At 37.8% G+C, this 18546-nt stretch overlaps 1 protein-coding gene and 1 long non-coding RNA gene across 2 annotated transcripts in view; one reads left to right on the top strand and one right to left on the bottom strand.

Annotated features, from left to right (window-relative positions):
- Positions 1–18546, top strand: part of gli2b (GLI family zinc finger 2b) — a 73862-nt gene that overhangs the window by 20338 nt on the left and 34978 nt on the right. The window lies entirely within an intron of this gene.
- On the bottom strand, positions 11253–13483 carry LOC124391134. Its single transcript, XR_006926911.1, has 3 exons — positions 13278–13483; positions 12231–12424; positions 11253–11592 (listed from the first exon to the last, which is right to left on the bottom strand). It is a non-coding gene; the product is annotated as an uncharacterized LOC124391134 (long non-coding RNA).

Raw genomic sequence — 18546 nt, 5'->3', positions numbered from 1 at the left:
GAATGAACAAGTGTGTATGTATATGTGTCTGAGAGAGAGAGGTGGTGTTTTTGTTGTGCATGGATTGATTGCTTGAAATTGCACCGAGCAAAGTTTAATTTCTTGGTCTTGTCTCATTCAGAAAAAGTTGAAAGTTGCTGCACTTTTAAATTACACCCAAGCAGTAGCTAGGCTTGGATGGCCCAAGTGCTGCCCCTGTTTTCTCTGACCCCTATTGGCCCTCTTTCCAGAGAGGAAGAATTGCTGTGCTGCAATCTAACTAGACAGAGAGCCCATGGGTCAGCCAATAGTGCCTCGGTCCGTAGCTTCCGAGCGCTAAAGAGCCTCAGCTGTGTGCCAACATGCCACGACAGGCCAATTACTTATCACAGTAATCCGTATTATTATTCCGGCTCGCAGACGCTGATAAGTGAATATGCAGGGACTTAGAGACGAGGTCCTTGAACCTAGAGCTGAGCAGACCGCTTTTAATATATGGCCCTGTTATGCCGCTTTATTGTCAGCGTGTGGTTTACAATGGGCTGCAGGCTTCTCGTCACCTAAGTCATACCCACCTCGGAGCATGGCCTGGCTGTTTCTATTAAACCCCCTCTCTGGTTTACACCTCCTGTCCAATGTTATTTATTCTTAACAATTTACTTTCTATCAGAGAACATGCTAATGCTGACTTTAATGTTATTTACACATAAAGAAAAAACTATTTGCAGCACTTGACGTATGCCGAGTGAGGGGAAAATAAATGGGACCCCCTTTGCCCTCCACTCCTTTATATCTGGGTTTAACAATCTGGATTGCTAATAGAACCATTTATCACAGGGCCAGCTATTTGTTTTATGTTATGAGGCCAGGTCTTGTTTTTTCTGTTAGCCTTCTATGGAAATGTGAGCTTGTATAATAAAGCGAGTGCAAGTCACATTGTGTAAAAGTGAAAGCAAAAAAGACTAAGTAACAGGTTTTACTGGATTTTGGGGTGGAATCCCGGATCCAAGAGAAAGGAATTTTTTAAGTTAAATAGGTTATGAGAGAGACAGCTATAAAGTGGCACGTCTTGTGTAGGGTTTATAAGAGTGTGGTCTGGCCTACTTCAGTTAAGAGCTACAATGAACAGGCCTCAATCTCCCTCAGCAATGTGCCGTCAATTGCTCTTCATTAATGAAGCTAAACGAGTGGGCCAAACTGTTTTGACAGCGAGCATCTGTCTGAAGAGGAAAACAAATGCGGATGTCCTCTCATCATAACAATGAGCTCAGCTCTAAGGCTAAGGGTCTGGGTGGATTTAGAAATGCAGAATATGTCTGATTGAACTGGCTTTATTTCTCTGCAGTTATGAAACCAATATAATATCACAATAGCCTTATACTATAGTGCTGCTTAGTTTTTAGTTCGGATTGGTTAGAATTTGTTGATTCATTAATGTTCTTGGTAGCCTTTTAAAACTTCTTTACAACATGGTAGAAAAAGATTCATTTGACTTTTATGGAAGGAGTCTCCAGTGTGACTGCTTTGTATTAGTCAGGGGTAAAGGTTTTCAGGAAAAGAAAAGTCGTGAGTAAATGTGATGTTGCATTTTGAGGTTTCAAGTTGCATTTTCTGTTTTCATATAATGATATGTAACTTTAAACATATACAATGTATGATATAACAAGTCCTGAAGCGTTATATTCCTCTCATGTTACAACACTTAACAATTTAGTTATGACAAAGAAAATCTTTCTATACATTTTTAATTTATAGAGTAACATTACTCATTTCTATCATGTGGCTTCCAAGAAAAAAAAGACATTGTAACTTTTTTTTAATATTTTATTAGAAGATTACAAAGTTACATAAATTAAATAACTTTTTTTTAAATATACTGTGTTGAAAATTTGAAACTTATAGAAAGACATGGAAGTTTTTCAAATTTTCTCACTTTGCTTCAGGCCTAATGGTTTGCTGTATATAGTGTGTGTTGGCTGGTAATAACTTGATTAACTGGGTTTGGTGCCTTCTGAAATATATCATGGCCAAAGTGTGTGTCAAGCAGGAGGAAGATGGATAGGCCAAGCTGAAACACTGTTTCTGTTAAGTCGGGTCACGCATGCTGAAAGACCTAGCTTAAGGTGCTCAGGACACACCACATGAGAATATCTCACTAGCGGTCTACATTATGACAAAGAAATTAAATGTTTGATAATCTATTTTGCCACATTAGCAAGGAAATCGACTTGACATGTCAGACAGGAAGATTAGAGGTAGAGAGAAGAAAGCTGTGTGCAAAAGATAATTATTTAAGCGAGCCTCTTATCCAAAATCAGCTACATAACACTATGCATTATTCAAACCGTCCACTGATTCCTGTAGTGAAGCAAAAGAGTAAGAGTGGTTAAGATAGCAAGGTGGAATGAGAGAAAGAGAGAGAGAAAGGGAGCTGGATGGATGGTTGAGGGCCTGGTTGTGTAAATAGTGCTTTAAGAGAGGCTGGTTAGCGATAAGGACAATTTCCTTTATCAACTGGATGAAGTCTCAGTGGCGACAGTGAATAATTGACGGAGGCGAGTCCCAAGCTGCCTAGGGAACGGCCCTAGGGTCATCGCCACGACAGAGAAAAATGTGGCCGAAAAAGCTTGCCGTCCACATCTTACTGCAAAAGCAAGGCTACTAATCTTCCTGGAAAGGGAATTTCTCCCCCCCCCCCCCTTTTTTTTTTTTACTCGCTTGCTCTAAATGAGGCTCCTTATAGAAAAGGTCTTGCTAAAAACAGAAGTTATCTCTTTCTCTCTCTCTCTCTCTCTCTCTCTCTCTCTCTCTCTCTCTCTCTCTCTCTCTCTTTCTCTCTCTCCCTTTATGGAAAAATCTATAAACATTTAGATCATAAGCTTTTCACATGATCATAAAAGTAGTGTGTGATTACTTGTGACAATGTTTGAAGAAGCACACAGTAAAGACATGTAAGGTCATGTAAATAATACGTAATATAATAACACCATGTAAAAATAAATTAGCGATGTTTAAAAGAATTACACCAACTTAAATGTATCAAGAATCAAGAATATGGAAAAAACATGGTGAAATAACTCAATCATGTATTTAAAATGTTTTTTTAAAGTAATTTATTAACAGGGAAAAAACTGTCATTATATGAATGTAAAAAAAAAATTAAATGAATAATGTGTAATTGAATGATGTGTAAATGAATCATAAATAAATGTGTATATAATATAAATCTTTAAAATTATTTATAAAGAGGAAGCGATTGCGTGCAGAAAAAGAACAAAATAATTAATTCAGAATAATGTGTAACCAATAAATGATGAACCATTTGTAAAATAAACCACAGGAAAATTAATAAACCATGCATTAAATCACTAATAATAATTAATAATTAAAATAATAATAATGAGCAAAGCTTGAATCAAAAATGAATAAATAAATTGTGTAAGAATTCAAGTAGGGAAAATACTGTAGTGCACTATATACAGATGAAACTGATGTGTGAAGTGTCTAAAAACCACACAGATGATGGTACCCCCTTTCTCTTAACTCTTGATTGCTAACAGCTCCTGTAAAAAAAAGTGTTGGTTACTGCACTGTTCACTGGGTAAAACCTATTTCTGCAGATGTCTGGAATCTATCTGGAATCTTCACTCACAGCTCTTGGAGTCAACCTTCTTGAGGACATTTTTTTTTTTTAAAGGAAATGACTAATACTAGCCATGTCCGGTTGGTTTTGAGCTGCCCTATATGAAACTTTATCCCAGACTGTATCCTAGGGTCTGCATGAATCATATGGGCTGCCATATGCTGTGTAAATACAGGCTGCTACACAGACTTGTAAAAGCCTGGGCAATTATTTTCATTTTCCCCTCACATGGGAACACTCTCTGCACTCGTAGTAATGGCTGTGCAACTTGCATCTAAAGGAGCTCTTTGTAAACATTTGACTTGATGGCTTTAGAAGAAGAAGCCTTCTTCTCTTTAATCGTAACTTCGTCTCAGGCCTGACGAAAGCCAGAGATTAGATATACAATGCTAAGTGAAAGCAGGACGCCTGCTCATTTTCCGGTCTATTTATAGCCTGGGCCACGTTGATTGCCGGATAAAAATCGGCTGTAGATACCCAAGGTTTTTCTTTTCTTTTTTCTTTTTGCAAGGAACGATTAAGTTTTTTCTAGTGTGTGAATGCAGTCATTTAAAAGGAGTCTGAGAACGAATGGCCTAGATACCATTAAAAACGCAGACATTAATCATGTTTTTTTGTTTCTTTTGTTCTTTATACATTTTTTTTATACAGTACGTGCAAAGATCAGTCATATTTTTTATGAGAAACCAGAATAAGCATTGAACAATTTACACAATTCAAGTCATGAAAATATGATTTGTTATGGCTTGTGAAATCTAATTAAATCCAATAAAAATTGTATTCGCATGTACAAATGTCTTAATGGGTTCCGGTTGACCAGAAAATAAAATTCTCTACCACAAAACTGTATATGAGGATAAAAAACCTACAAACGTGGCCCGTTCTTCTTATAATAACTGTGTAATCTGATTCCTTTAAAAAAAAATTCCAGTTAGTGTATGCTGTAATCTGCTGTAAGTCAGACCTACAAAGAGGCAGCTTTGCTACACAACAGCTGTGCTAGCATGCAAGGCTCTGTAATTAAATATAATCTGATATTACGTGTTGCAATGGAACACTTGATTCAGGCATCAAAGCTTTTAGTTAATATAATAATAAGCTCTGGACGACGTCTGGAGACGTAAATCTCCCCCTCCGAAGCACAACTTGGCTAAAAAACAACACATTCCTTCTGATTTACAAGTGTTGCAGAGAAGCTCCAGCAATAGATGAAATGCTCTGGGGCATCAATGCAAACTTCCTTATTCTCTCCCGCTCTTTTTCCTCCCACCCTCTCTTTTCTTTCTGCTTCCCTCCTTCCAGTAACAGCACATTGCTCTCAGCATGGGTCTATTTATCCCTGACTGGCCTGCGTTCGCAACTGCAAATTACCCCTATGTGCAGATACCTGCGTGCGTGTGTGTGTGTGTGTGTGTGTGTGTGTGTGTGTGTGTGTGTGTGTGAGAGAGAGAGAGCAAGAGAGAGAGATTTGAAAGGCCTCTTTAGTGCACACACCCCTCCTTTAAGCACAGGCGTGGAGAGATTCTCAGGCCTCCTTTGCAGTATGTGAGGATAAAATTTTTTTGCTGTGTCTACAGTCTATAAATCTAAGCATGTCTCAACAGGAGAGCTTTTCTTTGTTTTCTCAGGGACTTATGGTATTAAAAACTGACAAATTTTTAGTTCTAGTTATATTTTTCTTCTGGCATTAGGGATGTGATGATATAGTGTTGTTTAGGAGGGGATTTACTATTTTAGTATCAATATTTGCAATGAAGATAAACCAGTAAATCGATATTTGTCACTAGTCAGTAAACAAATACCTCTAGTTTTCCCAATGAACAATTTTGTCTTTACAGACAACTTTGTGATTTGTGTCCAGTCATTTATTTATTACTTTTATGCAATTCTTTTTTGTGTGAATTCTTTGTTTTCTGTCAAACTTTTTCTCTCCACTTTCCTCCCAATTTGCCAGTAATAATGCTTGTAAAAAAATATTTGCCTGTCTATCCCATATTTTAAACCTAACACAATACAAAATCTCAGTATCACATACTGTCAAAGCATAACATTATAATTTGTATCATACATTTTTTTTGGCTGCTTCAAATCACTGAATGAATTAAATATTTTATACAAATTTATTAGTATATAGCTATCGTAAGATATTTATTCAACAAATGTGGAAAGAATCTTCAGAGTCAGCATTTTTTTGAGTGAACAAATTTTAGCTTAATTGTTTTAGCTTAAACTAAATGTTGTATAATGAAGCACATTTTTAGAACACCATGGTGTTAATAAGAATTCTGCCACTGTTGCTGTCATTGTTACTTTCTTACATCAAGTCTTCAAGTGAATAATTCTTTACTTCATGAAAGCCCAAATATGATATGAATTTATCATATTGTTAAACCCCAAACACAATGAACAATATTGCTTCTCAGCCTTTTTCTTCTGCTGTCTTCCTGCAAAGGAATACAGTCCACGTTTTTGTTGGCAAGTATGTTTAGCTGATCTTGTTTAGCTCATGCTTTGGTGATGCTCTGTCTGACACTGCAGCCAAAGAGCATGTGGATTAAGCAAATAATAACAAACAGATCCATGGGCGGGTAAGGCGGCTGAAAAGGAACGAACACAGTGTATGTGTGTGTGTGTGTGTGTGTGTGTGTGTGTGTGTGTGTGTGTGTGTGTGTGTGTGTTTGTGTGTGTTTGTGTGTTTGTGTGTGTGTGTAAAAGTTGGTGTGTGTTACCCTGGCACAGTAGAGAGTCTACAGGCCAAGCCTAAACAATGTCTCTTTGAGGCCACAGACACATCTGTCTATGATGTGGTAGGAAAACTCAGCATGTACCGTGTTTCTCTGCCTCTAAACCCAAAGTCATCAAGCCGGAAAAAAAAGGTTCACAATGATTTAGCTAAAGTGCTATTCAAAATGAAAAAAAAAAACATTGCTGGACACGTGTCTGTTAAGCAATGTTGCCAGACGGCATTTGTAATGTTTACTGACAATTTATATAGAATATCCAACCAGAGTGTGTCCAAGATGTACGCATTGCAATAAAATGAAAGAAAACCATGCAAAGTTATTATATAGGCATTTCAATTCAAACTCATTGTTTGACCCTTTGTGAAGTGCTCGTTGTAGGATGTGTGGCCAAATAATGAAATTGGTATGATAATTTGTATTTTGCATGACCGCAATGTGTAAGAAGTATGCACCTCTGCTAGTAACATTAACTTTCTTTTTACTTAAAACCAGGAAGTCCTTTAAAAATATATGTATTTTATTGTTCTTTATTTTCATCCATTTCGTCCCTAATCTGGTCCCCTACAATTTCCACATACTAGTAGGGTCTTTTGCTGCATCACAGTCCATCATAAAATGCTTAGAAGAAATTGCTTTTTGCACTCTTCCATGAGATCCCATGTTTCCTTAGCATCCTTGTGATTGACAGGTAAGACTGAGCATTTTTAAGAGCATGGATATTTTTGCTCCCTTGGGTACCAGCCATGGATGGCTGTGGCATTGACAGGATTCAAACTCATGATTTCCAATCTGCATTTTGAACTTAACCAGTACTTTTGATTTTGGTGGGAGATGACAGAACGGGGTGAGTTTTACCTGGAGTGTCCTTATGCTGTAGAAAAAGTGTATGTATAATTGTAGGTTTCCTGAGAATATTTCTGCTGGTCATTTCATAAAAGATCAAATGCAGTCCAATCTGTCTATTTGAAAATGACTTGGGAAAGATAATACCAGAAATACTCTGGTGATTACATTGTCCTTTCTTCCAAAATAAAACTTACCTAGCCTAACAGGTCATAAGATAAAGGAAATCATTTACAGCATTTACTTGATTTGCTATAGTCAAATATTAAGGCAAATGGTTTTAATAGGTTTTCATTGACAGTCAAAGATCAAGACATGCATTTTAGCATGTTTTACAGTCCTCAAAAATCCCTCTGGGCTCTCGAGTCTAGAAAAATGTACCATTGTGCGCCAGTGCAGTCTATAAGACTGTCATCTTTGGCACTGTAAGCCTGACTCTTACCCAATGCCTCAATGCTCCAGTCTGGCTTAAAATATGTACCATACACCACTGCCATGCTAGCTGTGGCTTCATGTCCTGGGTGTGCTCTCTACTGTGTGGCCTTGAGGCCATTTTTAGAAATCCTACATTAAAGTTTCTTCTAAAGGAAACCCAAGAAAAAGGGAGGTGCATGATCCAGGACTATAACCATACTAGAGGGAAACAGCATATTTCCTGCCTGAAGTTTGCCTGGGCAGAGCCAGGACCTTGACAGGTTTTTGTGGTTTTTACATGTCAGTGCTTTAAAAGCTCCAAATAATTGTGGCTTTGGCAAAGCTAGTGGCCTTAATGAACTGAGCAGCACCATGATATTTAGGATAAGATATTACATCTCTTTTTATGCCAATTAAAACACTTTTAAAAGGGTCAGATCCAAGGTAGAAAAAAATATGCCTGGAAAGCTTATGGCTTTTGGCTGATTTTCAGTGAACAGGCAGCTTCTCGCTTTCAGGCTTTTGCTTTTTCAGATTAAAAGTAGCAGTTGCTTTCAGAGAATTTATCAAGCAAACTAAATTACAGAAATCCAGAATTGGAAACTGCAAGTATATTAAACGTGTATGTGTATTCAAAGGAAGATTTCTTTTTGTAATTCCGTTAATGTACTGGTTCTTTTTGATAAATTCTGCATGATGCAGGGGTTTTTTTTGTTGTTGTTTTTTTTTTGTTTGTTTTTAGATATTTTGGATTTAATAAATCAATTTACCCCTATATTGGTCAGTTAACACCTATTAGCCATCTCTCCTAATCACACACTAACTACTAGCCTGGGAGGTAAATGGTAATATGTTTTTTTCTCTAAATTAGGTGAAACAAACCAAACAAATCATGCTTGGAACCATTTGCACTTTTTGGCATACATGAGCTCACCGATGTGTTTGATTTGCTAGTGTTGGCCGAATTGACAAAGTAGTGAATAAGTCATTACCACTTTTGTCTACTGGAATCAGATGTCTATAAATTATTTGTGTATCTAACTCATAACATTTTGTAGCACTCTATAGCATAACAATGCCTTTTCTTGAGGTCAGTTAAGTAAAATTACTTCTGTCTTCCATTATGGCACCCTTTTTGTTTAACAATCCTGCAGATACTAAACATTTACTTTAGTTTTTTCAGCACCCTTTCATATAACATTTCCAGGTCGGCCTGAGCTCAGCGAAGATTTGTCAGTAGGAGATGAAAATTACAGAAACTTACAAAGCAAAAGTGCTTGCTTATTATTTACTGGTATTACTGCATAATCAGTGTTTTCCACGTTTGTTTGCTGTATAGTAGCTCAGAATTTGATAATTACATATAAGAACTCAACTTGATTGTATTTCCACTTGAGTAAAGTGGTAGCCCATACAACAGGATGAGAGTTAAAAAAAGAACGTGACAATTATGAACTGCTATTTCTTTTCTCAGGACCTTAAACGAAAGACTGCTTTACCCATGGTTGCCGTTTAGCGTTTACTCGCACCACAGCCCAGCTAAAGCAACACTCCAAGTTGCACAAGATGGGCACAAGAGGGATGCTTGGCACACTGCCAGTCCACCACAGCAATGCCCACACACTACCCACAGTTACCCGACACTCAGGTCAGGGTCACGGTCAATATACGCTATGACGTTTTAGTGGAAAAATAAACCCATCCTTGTAGGTCAACAGGCAGTGTGCTTTTTTTGGGAATCCTGGTTTGCTATGACTGAGTCGAGTTTGCATACGTCTGAGTGTTATATTCTTAGTCAGGTCTTCTTCACATATTCTTAAAAGAGCTCTGCTTATTGTTGCACTTCGAAAACTGGTCCTGGTTGAAAGCTGAAACTGTAAAAAAATTTATGATGCATTGTCTGTAGCATGTTTTTGCTACAGAGACCTGCTCAGTACAATGTTGAGGCAACATATCACAAAACAACCAAGGACTAGGTTCATTCAGAGGTTTATATTTCACAATTGTTTATTATGTAAATGTTTCTATAGCTACAACCTATACAGGGGATTCGCTGGTGGAAAAAAGTTTAATTTTTTATTATGGTGAAGTTTCTGGATAGAGTATCTCTGGAATGTAACAATTAATTTATTATTTTAATTAATTTCTTTATTAATTACAAAAAAAAAGTGAGGACATTTTTTTCACAATTCTTGCCAAATTGTTGTACTATAACAGGTTTCTTTTGCTTGGGACATCACACCACTGTAATTAGTGATAATATTTCTATAACAACATTCTATAAATTTTATTCTTTAGATATTACTTTGTATAAAATAAAAATAAAAGTCTGATAAGGACTGCACTCAACCCCTTTCACAAGTACAAAGTAATGGGCAAGAAGAAACAGCTCAGAAATCTAATGATGTAACAAAGTAAAAGTACATTTGTATATTCTTTTACTCAGCATGATAAAGCTTGACCCTACCAGTAAAGCCAGTGAAGTCTACTCATAGTCAAATAATAAAAGCGATGATCGAGGTGTGTTTACTTATAGTCACTTATCTACTTCTTAGTCTACTTTTTATTTATTTATGAAATTCACCCACACCAGGCGGTTTCCAAAGTTCTGACCTCGTGAGCATTGCGTGATTATTCCTAACACAGATCCTTGAAGGTGTTAAATAAAAGTGAGAGGAGTAAAAAGCCTGGCACCGCATGCCGTGGGCTGGTGTGTTTAGATCTGGGACGAGACCCCAGGTCCTCGAAATCCATTTTATCCTCCCTCTTAAAGTTCTCCATCTTGATGACATGTGATTTTAGCCATCCTACCCACCAGGCTCCCCGGCGAATCAGGGCACCGCTGTGAAGAAAATGCAAAACCAGTGTAGCAATTTATCTTCATACATTTATCTAAAAGAAGGGATGGAAGGTAGTTATTACAGGGATATTTGATATTATGCTAATTCAGGGCCTTCTTTTTGCAATTGGGTGGACATTTGTTATTTCCGAAAGCTGTGCTTCATGAAGAGGCGAGCAAGCCTGAGGGTTTTCTGCGCTCTTTGGAGATTTCAAAAGCCCTCCAGCTTCTTCCTTTCATATTTATTAATGATCCATGAGTACAAGATTGTATATGAAGTTATAAAAGAAAAGCCTAGTGAAGCTCTGGTTTGTAAGGAATATTAAAAAGTTTATTTTATCTAGCAGAAATAATAGAAATAACTGGCAGGTTTTCATCTAAAATGGACAGCTTTTCAGTTGGTAAATGAAGTTTTTATTTGTAAATGAGATTTTTCTCAGAAAAAACAGAGTACAAAAGAGACTCTTTTATACATTTTCACTAGTAGTCTAGGGTCAGGGTTAGTTAGTTATTTTTCCATCATAACTACAGATACACAGATAACCCCATATTAATGAACACTGTGCTTTTTAAAAAAAAAACCCTTTGTGATCAGTGAGCTAATGGCGAGAGAAACGTTTTCAGAGTGCATTTGATCACATAGTAAAGAACAAAATAGAGGAAACATCAAAAAAGCGAACAAAGGAACGTGTGCTTAAGATTTGCACCACTTGATAATAAATTCCTTGTATTTAATTTCTTTCTTCTTGACCAGTACAATCTATTTGGTAATGAAGAGCCACAATGCAAATTTGGTCCAACTCCTGTTTATAGTAGATTAAGAAAAAAAGAAGAAGACAAAGCTGTTGTGCAGTTTATCTCAATAACATTACTGGAACTTCTCCAGCAGCATAAGCTCTCTGAAGTAGAAGGAGACTTGCTGAAAGAATTGCTTTGAGTAATTCTTTACCCTCTTGGCTGACCAAAAAAAGCCCACTTTGATGAATGAAACTCTTTGTAACAGAGCGTGACGGCTATGGCTCCCCCCAACCTGCAGCAGGCCGCTGTCGAGAGGCTTGCAGATGCAAAGGAAGTCAAAATACCCAGTGGCACTCAAGTGAGGTGCCAGGACTTCCTGTGGCACGAGTCTGCTGAAGTGAAGAGAGTGATGTCACTTCAAGACAGAGAGAGTTCATCCCAAAAGAAGTCTTAGTATTTTTTCCAAGTTCAAAATACTGCACTGGGATAAAACGCTCGCATTTTCAACTGGATTTATTTGTATTAGTTTAGAACTGTATTGTAACCCTTTAACACTGTGCTTTTAGATAATGTAGATGTAACATTCTTTCAGATCCTTAACCAATGTAAACTGTGTCTAAGTGGTGTGAATTGCAACATGGTGAAATATTACATATTCATTAACAGACTATGTTCTGTTACAGTGTAGGTTGGCATGCAGCCTTCCTATGAGTGATGTTGCAGAATTACAGAAGTTCTTTCATAACATAATAAATTGGGTTTTGAATGTATGAGACACAGTCATGTTCAGAATAAACTTTCATAAATCCTAGTAAGAATAGAGCACTGAGCCAATAAGCAAACGCCTACTTTTTGTTTAGAGCGTAGGACAGTAACACAAAGTGCAGTGCTCACATCTATGAGGAATCTAATTCCTCTTTTTCAATAAAGAGCAAAACTCTATCACTGATGACATCCCAGCTTGTTCTTTTATAGGATGTATTACAAACTCGCCGCCAACTCAAAGAGTAACAGGAGGCCCCTAGCTCACCTCCTTCCAACCCCACTCCACAGTTCCCATTAGGGGGTAGAAGAGGGGGTAGGGTTCTTTCCTAGGCCTTTGTAGTCGAGCCTTGTGAAGCCTCTTGTTTGTGCTCTGATTTCGCAATCAAGGACTCAAAGCCCTTCCATCATTTCTTAACCCCCCACAATCACTTGAGTGAGGAATCCAGGCTGAGGCTCAGTCTAAAGAAATAGAGATGAATACAAACCTGATTATATGAGGTCTATATATTTATCTATTCATCCATTCATTAAAAAAACTGTATATGCATGTACTCATGCTGTCCACCCATCCAACCAACAAAGCAGCTATTCCTTTATTTATCAATCCATCGATTAACCAATAAACACACATCCATCCACTATTTATGTATGAAATCAGTCCATCTATCCATCCATCCATCCATCCATCCATGCATCCATCCATCCGTGTATCCAAACAGTTCTTCATTCATCCATACATATACATTGCTGACCAATTAACTATCTATGCACACATTCATCCATTCCTCCTTCCATCCATCCATCCATCTATCCATCAATTCACCACTAAGATCAATCAATCAATTAACCAGCCTACCAAACTCTCATGCTTTATACTGTAAGTTTGCAGTTACTGTACATACATACATACATACATACATACATTAGTTTATCTAGCCAGCCATCCAGTTAATACTTAATTTATCTATTCATCTGATAAACAAATGCAAAATCCATTCAACCACTAACCAATCAACTAATTAACTCAACTCAACTCAACTCAATAATCTTTTCATTCAACCAACCAACCATCCAGAACTATATTCACCCTTGCACCCATTTCTTTATCCATCCAGTAATCTATTCATCTATCTATCTAACAGTCTTTAATCTAAATAACCAGCCTACCAACCAAACAGTGCATCTCTTTATCCCTTTGCCCAAACAAGCCACTAACCCAATAATCAACCTTCCTGCTATAGACATTGGCAGTTTTTACAGTGAGTCTTAGAGAAAGTAACTTCTTAAAGAAGCTGACATTTTGTCACCTTACCTGGAGCTAGAATCTTTTAGCAATTTGCATTCCTTTTACAGTGAAAGAGATTATGATCTGATTTCATTATACATTCGTTCCCCTGGAACATTTGCTTTAATGCAGTACAGAGCTGAGACTAAGGCTAAGGATTGAGGGACAGCGAATGAGAGTCTAAAAGCTAATTATGCCTCAAACCAAGCCATGCTGCTGAAACAAGGTCAGCATGCCTGTAGTCTCAGCCCACTCATTAACCCATACTTTCTGCCTTAAAGCAACTGCAACTGTCACCAGCACCAGTTAATTATTCAATTAAATTCTTTCAATTAACACATCGGCTTACGCTGTTCGTTCATGCTGCTTGTATGAACAGGCCAATTAAATAGCAAGGTACTTTTTATAACTTTTTTGACACAAGGGTTAAGCCTCAGGAGAAAGTAGGGTCTAATTATCTATTAACGGATATTGATTTTCACACCTTAGAAAAGGGCTTAAATCAAATTATAGATTCAATTATAGTTTTGCCTCGCCGCTTCTGTGTTAAATATAACATATATAAACCCCAAAAAACTTTAAATTTTTCTCCTAAAGCAATGATTGTAATGTATTTTACAGAACTCATTTGTTTTAAAATCAGTTTAAACGTAAAGCTCTATTATCTGAATAAAAGCCATAAGAAAGACCAATATAGGTAATTTGGTTATGGTGAGTCAGTTTAGCACGGCAGTAAAACTACACTGATTTCACAAAATATTTTTAGAAATACCAGTAAATATGTCTTGTTTTCCTAAAATCAGCTTTTTTTAAATAACTAGCAAGACTATGTAAAAACATTGAAACACACATTCTGTCTTTGTTAAGATTATGAAAAAAAAAAAAGGTAAACAGTAAATGCCACCAAATATAACTAAATCGGCTAATTAAAATAAACATAATTATCTGGTAAACTGTAAAGTAGCAACTGCCAAATCTGTTGAATTAGGTAATCAAGAGCCGAACTATACAACAGTACAGGCTCTAAAGAAATTATATTACCATAGGTCTTTAGGAACTTGTCATCATTGTTACTGACTGTAATAAAGTTGTCAGAAAAGTCAACACACATTTACTATTTATGTCCAGAATATAGATAGCAAATTGGGACATGGACAGAAAAACTAAAGTTGGTAGACAGAAACAAAACTGAAAGAAAGCAGGAAAAAAATGTTTTATTTTATTTTACGAGGTACAGAATACCGTTTGTGAGTTGTAAGTACCCCTCACACGAGACATTTCATGACCATTCCGAAGGCCTCAAACATACCATCCATGCAGGGGCCTCTCGATTCCCCCTTCACCCCCTTCTGGGAAGACAGAGAGAGCCAAGTGCGCAGGAGGAGGCTGCACCCTACAGCTGTTTCTCATTCTGCGTTTATGAGCGTGTCCCTGGCCGAGGAAAGGCCGCAGTTTGCAGAGGCAGCACGAGGTCGAGGCAGCTGGAAAAGCAAAAACTCTCAGCCACGTGCTTAACGCACTGCCTAACTCATTCATTATCGCACTGTTTTGGTACAAGAGTTAAGCAGACTGTTCATGTTAATTCAAAGAATGAAATCAGAGTGTCTAGTGTAAAACTGCATTGTGAGAAGAAGTGAAGGGTTAATGTGAAGGACAGGCAGCAAACCGTTTTAGGAAGAGCAGTTTATAAACATGGGTGGAAACCACCAGAACTCTGCTTAGGCTCACTGCCTTCTAAGAGTTGAAACACTTCAGCAAACACCTCAAGAGTTTAAGCAAACAAAGGAGCCGGGCCAGGGCAAGCTGTCTCAGCTCAGCTTCCCTGTGCCATCAGCGAGCATTATTTTCTTTTTTGGAATAAACAAAGCTTTTAGACATATTTTTTATCTGATTATTATCCATAAAACAGCAACAAGTAATTAATACATGTGTCTGTAGCTTATTTTATCAGGAGAACATTTACTAAACTAGGGGTTCAGCCCATGCGATTTAGTTCAAACCTGACCTTTAGTTACTGTTTCATGTTATTCGTTTTTTAGGAGGGTTTTCAGGTTTCTCAAAAGTTGGATTGGCTACAATTATTTGCCACTAGGTGACTTGCAATGGACTGATGTCTCATCCATAGTGTATTCCTACCTCAGACATCCTGAGATCCAACTAATCCACAAAGACTCTGACAAGGGTAAAGTGCTTATTGAAGGGTTATCCAGTTGGATCATTAGAGAGGCTTTTTCTTCTCTTTCTTGCTTGATCATCTTTCCAATTTAGCTTTTTTCTTAATTCTTATTCCCAAAACATTGCCGTGACATCTATTTGGCAGTTTTAATATTTGGTAATTGGTAATTATCTTTGCCAGGCTCTAAGATATATCATTTTCAAAACATTGCAAGAAGGTTTTTTGCAATGTTATACCATAAACCTGTATACGTAACTCAACACTCTGATTATGTTCTTGGTTGATGGGATTGTGCTTCAGTGGAGCTTGTCAGTACGATGTGAAGCAAAGCTGAACCAGCCCTGGACAGCATCCGACTCATGTCCTGCTCTATTTCTAAGCTACACCCAAGGCCCAGAAGACTACAAAGAGTATCCAAGGGCAAGGGCATGATGGACAAAGCCAGCATGCCTATTTCATCCTGCCATTAAAGCTGTAAAGTGTAGTGCCTCCTAACTGTCATTTCCCCGATCCTTCTTAACTTTTCTATTTTGAGTCCTTTTTGTTATATATTTTTAACTTTGTTTATGCTTCTACACAGCTAACTGTTTGATTCTGATTGGTCAGAAGTAGTCTAAAGCTATAAAAATGGTTAACAGCCTGTCATTGTCCATTCAACTAAAGCATGGCCATCATGTTTTTACTTTAGATATAACATGTGTATGTAACACATCAGCTTTAGCTCACGTTTACACCTTATTCACTGGCAACTGAACACAATGGATAGCGTTAAGCTATTATTTTTAGCTGAGGTGCACTTTTCCCCCTCCCCTTGCTTGTTCTAAATGAGCTGGGTCCTTTCTCAATTTACAGCTGTGCCTGAGGAATAATTCAAGCGCCTCTGGGCCAGCAGTAATCCCCATCGCCCCCTAGCAAGGGTTCTATAGGGCTAATATGAATGTAAGCAGGGGAACACAGTGACAGCACCCACAGAACAAACCAATTTAATGCATTGTTTCTTAATTATCACTCTCATTTATTCAACCTCAGCACCTCTCTCGTATCTCTCTCTCCCATTCTCTCTCTCTCACGCGGCAGTTCTTTTATCAAAAGCGCCAGTCTTAAAGATAATAAACTTTTGCTTAAAGGTAATTACTTAATCTGGACAAACCTGTGTTAAGCAGAGCTATTAAGAGCAGCAGCGATAAATCAGCAGGTAGAGGGGGCTGCATGATTACAGCACAGTGTAATCAGTCTTTCGGACTCTTGCCATCTTAAGTACCTAAATTACACAAACAGCATGCTAACAACATGCCGTGGACGGGGAAGGCCTGTCGTTCTCTCAGTCTCTTCGAATTCTTATCCAAAGCTCTATGATACATGGATCTTATTAGCATTTTTACCCAGATGCAGCTGAAGGACGCTGATAAGTGTTGCCTCGCTCTGCCCTTTTGCCCTTGCAGCTGCGAATCCTAGGCTGGACTTCCTGCATTTATTGCTCAAACACATTTTTGGGCTGTAACTCTTTCCTCCTGCTGACTTCATGGACACTTTTAACTGAACATTTCTATCAGACATCAGAGCATTTAGTGTTATACATCCAAGCAACCCTGTGATTCAAAACCACAGTTGGGGTTTTTAATCCTGTAAGAATGATTACTTTTGTAAAAAAAAAAAAAAAAAAAAGAAGAAGAAGAAGAAATTCAAATAAATAAATAAATAAATAAATTAGACTGCTGTGTAATGAACTTGAGAATCTGAACCTGCCAGAGACCCTGGGTTACCTTGGCATGTCCCAGAATGCTTTGCGACATGGGGCTTGGTAGTGTGTAATGCTTGGCATGATGATGTGTAGTTAAGCTGCTGGCCAGCTTGTTCTAGAGGAATTTCCTGTCTAATTTCCCCTCCTGCTTGTCTGGATAAAGACAGAAAGCCTTTTAATTATGCTGCCAAGGACTGGCCTTCTCGGAGGATCATTATGCTTATTGAGCACTTCCTATAAGGTGGAACCACTTTAGCATTGTAGATCCGAGGATTAGAGCTACACAAAGGCAAGAGGCGTCTGTTTGTGTGCCTTAAATATTCATAGTTACAGCAGAATAAACTCTTTAACCTTTGTTTTGTTAATGGCGAGGTACAGGATATGAGGATTTTTTATGTAGTCTTGTTAAGCAAGTTTGATGAGTATGATTTCCTCAGATAACACACAATGGGAACTAGGAATGTAAATGAATGAACCAACAAATGCAGAGATATAAATAGGAGGTACACAATTTCTTTTATTTTTAGAAAGCTTGACAGAAAGGTTCAGGTGCCCTGCCTAGAGACTAGAGGTGTGCATCAGGACACAACAAAAGTTTCTATTTTCAAAAACGTAAATAAACTCCCGGGACAAAGGAGCCCCACATTAATTTATATGAATGTGCAGTATTTGTTCATTTAATAATCCTTATTTACTGCCTGGTCATGATTATGAATGTTTAAATTAAGTTTTTAGTTTGTTTATATTTTGGGAAACCTGTTACATTTGAAAAATGATAACTGCATGGACAGGATTAGACAGTCTTTTGCTGTCTCACACACATCTCTTGCTGAAACCACAGTGATATAGCTGAGGTGGAGGAAATTTCAGAGCCAGAATTCACAGACCATTCTGAGAACAATGGCAATTCTACCTCTGGGGGAGGGCTGGGGTTGATTTCCAATGTTTTCTTGTGTTTTCTGAGGCATAGTGCTATGTGTCTTATTAAAAAAAAAATTTCTGTTTCGGTTACCCTCATTTATCATTTCAATCTGAATACAGATACAGATATTTTAAGCACGAAGGAAATACATATAATGACTTTGTCTACACTGCTTTAGGTACCATCACTTTATTTTAGTGACTTGAGTATGAATGAAAAGCCTCTAGCTCCAGCTCCGTGTCCAGGACTGACTGTGAGAAAGTGACTCCATTCCCCCAGATGCTAAAACAAATGTTATCACCCAAAGACTAATAGATGTGAGGGCCTGAGCGTGGCCCCCCAGGGGAACACAACTCACTGAAGCAGGTAAACGGTGCTCTTGAACTCTCCAGAGCGCTCACCTTTTGTTCTCACGGAACAATAAGCTGTCCACGTGATAGAATAGCCCAGCCTGGTG

The sequence above is a fragment of the Silurus meridionalis genome, chromosome 9, assembly GCF_014805685.1.
Source record: "Silurus meridionalis isolate SWU-2019-XX chromosome 9, ASM1480568v1, whole genome shotgun sequence".
In the NCBI taxonomy this organism is placed as follows: Eukaryota; Metazoa; Chordata; class Actinopteri; order Siluriformes; family Siluridae; genus Silurus; species Silurus meridionalis.
Note: the sequence above shows the minus strand (reverse complement) of the source record. Positions and strands in the feature narration are given on the sequence as shown.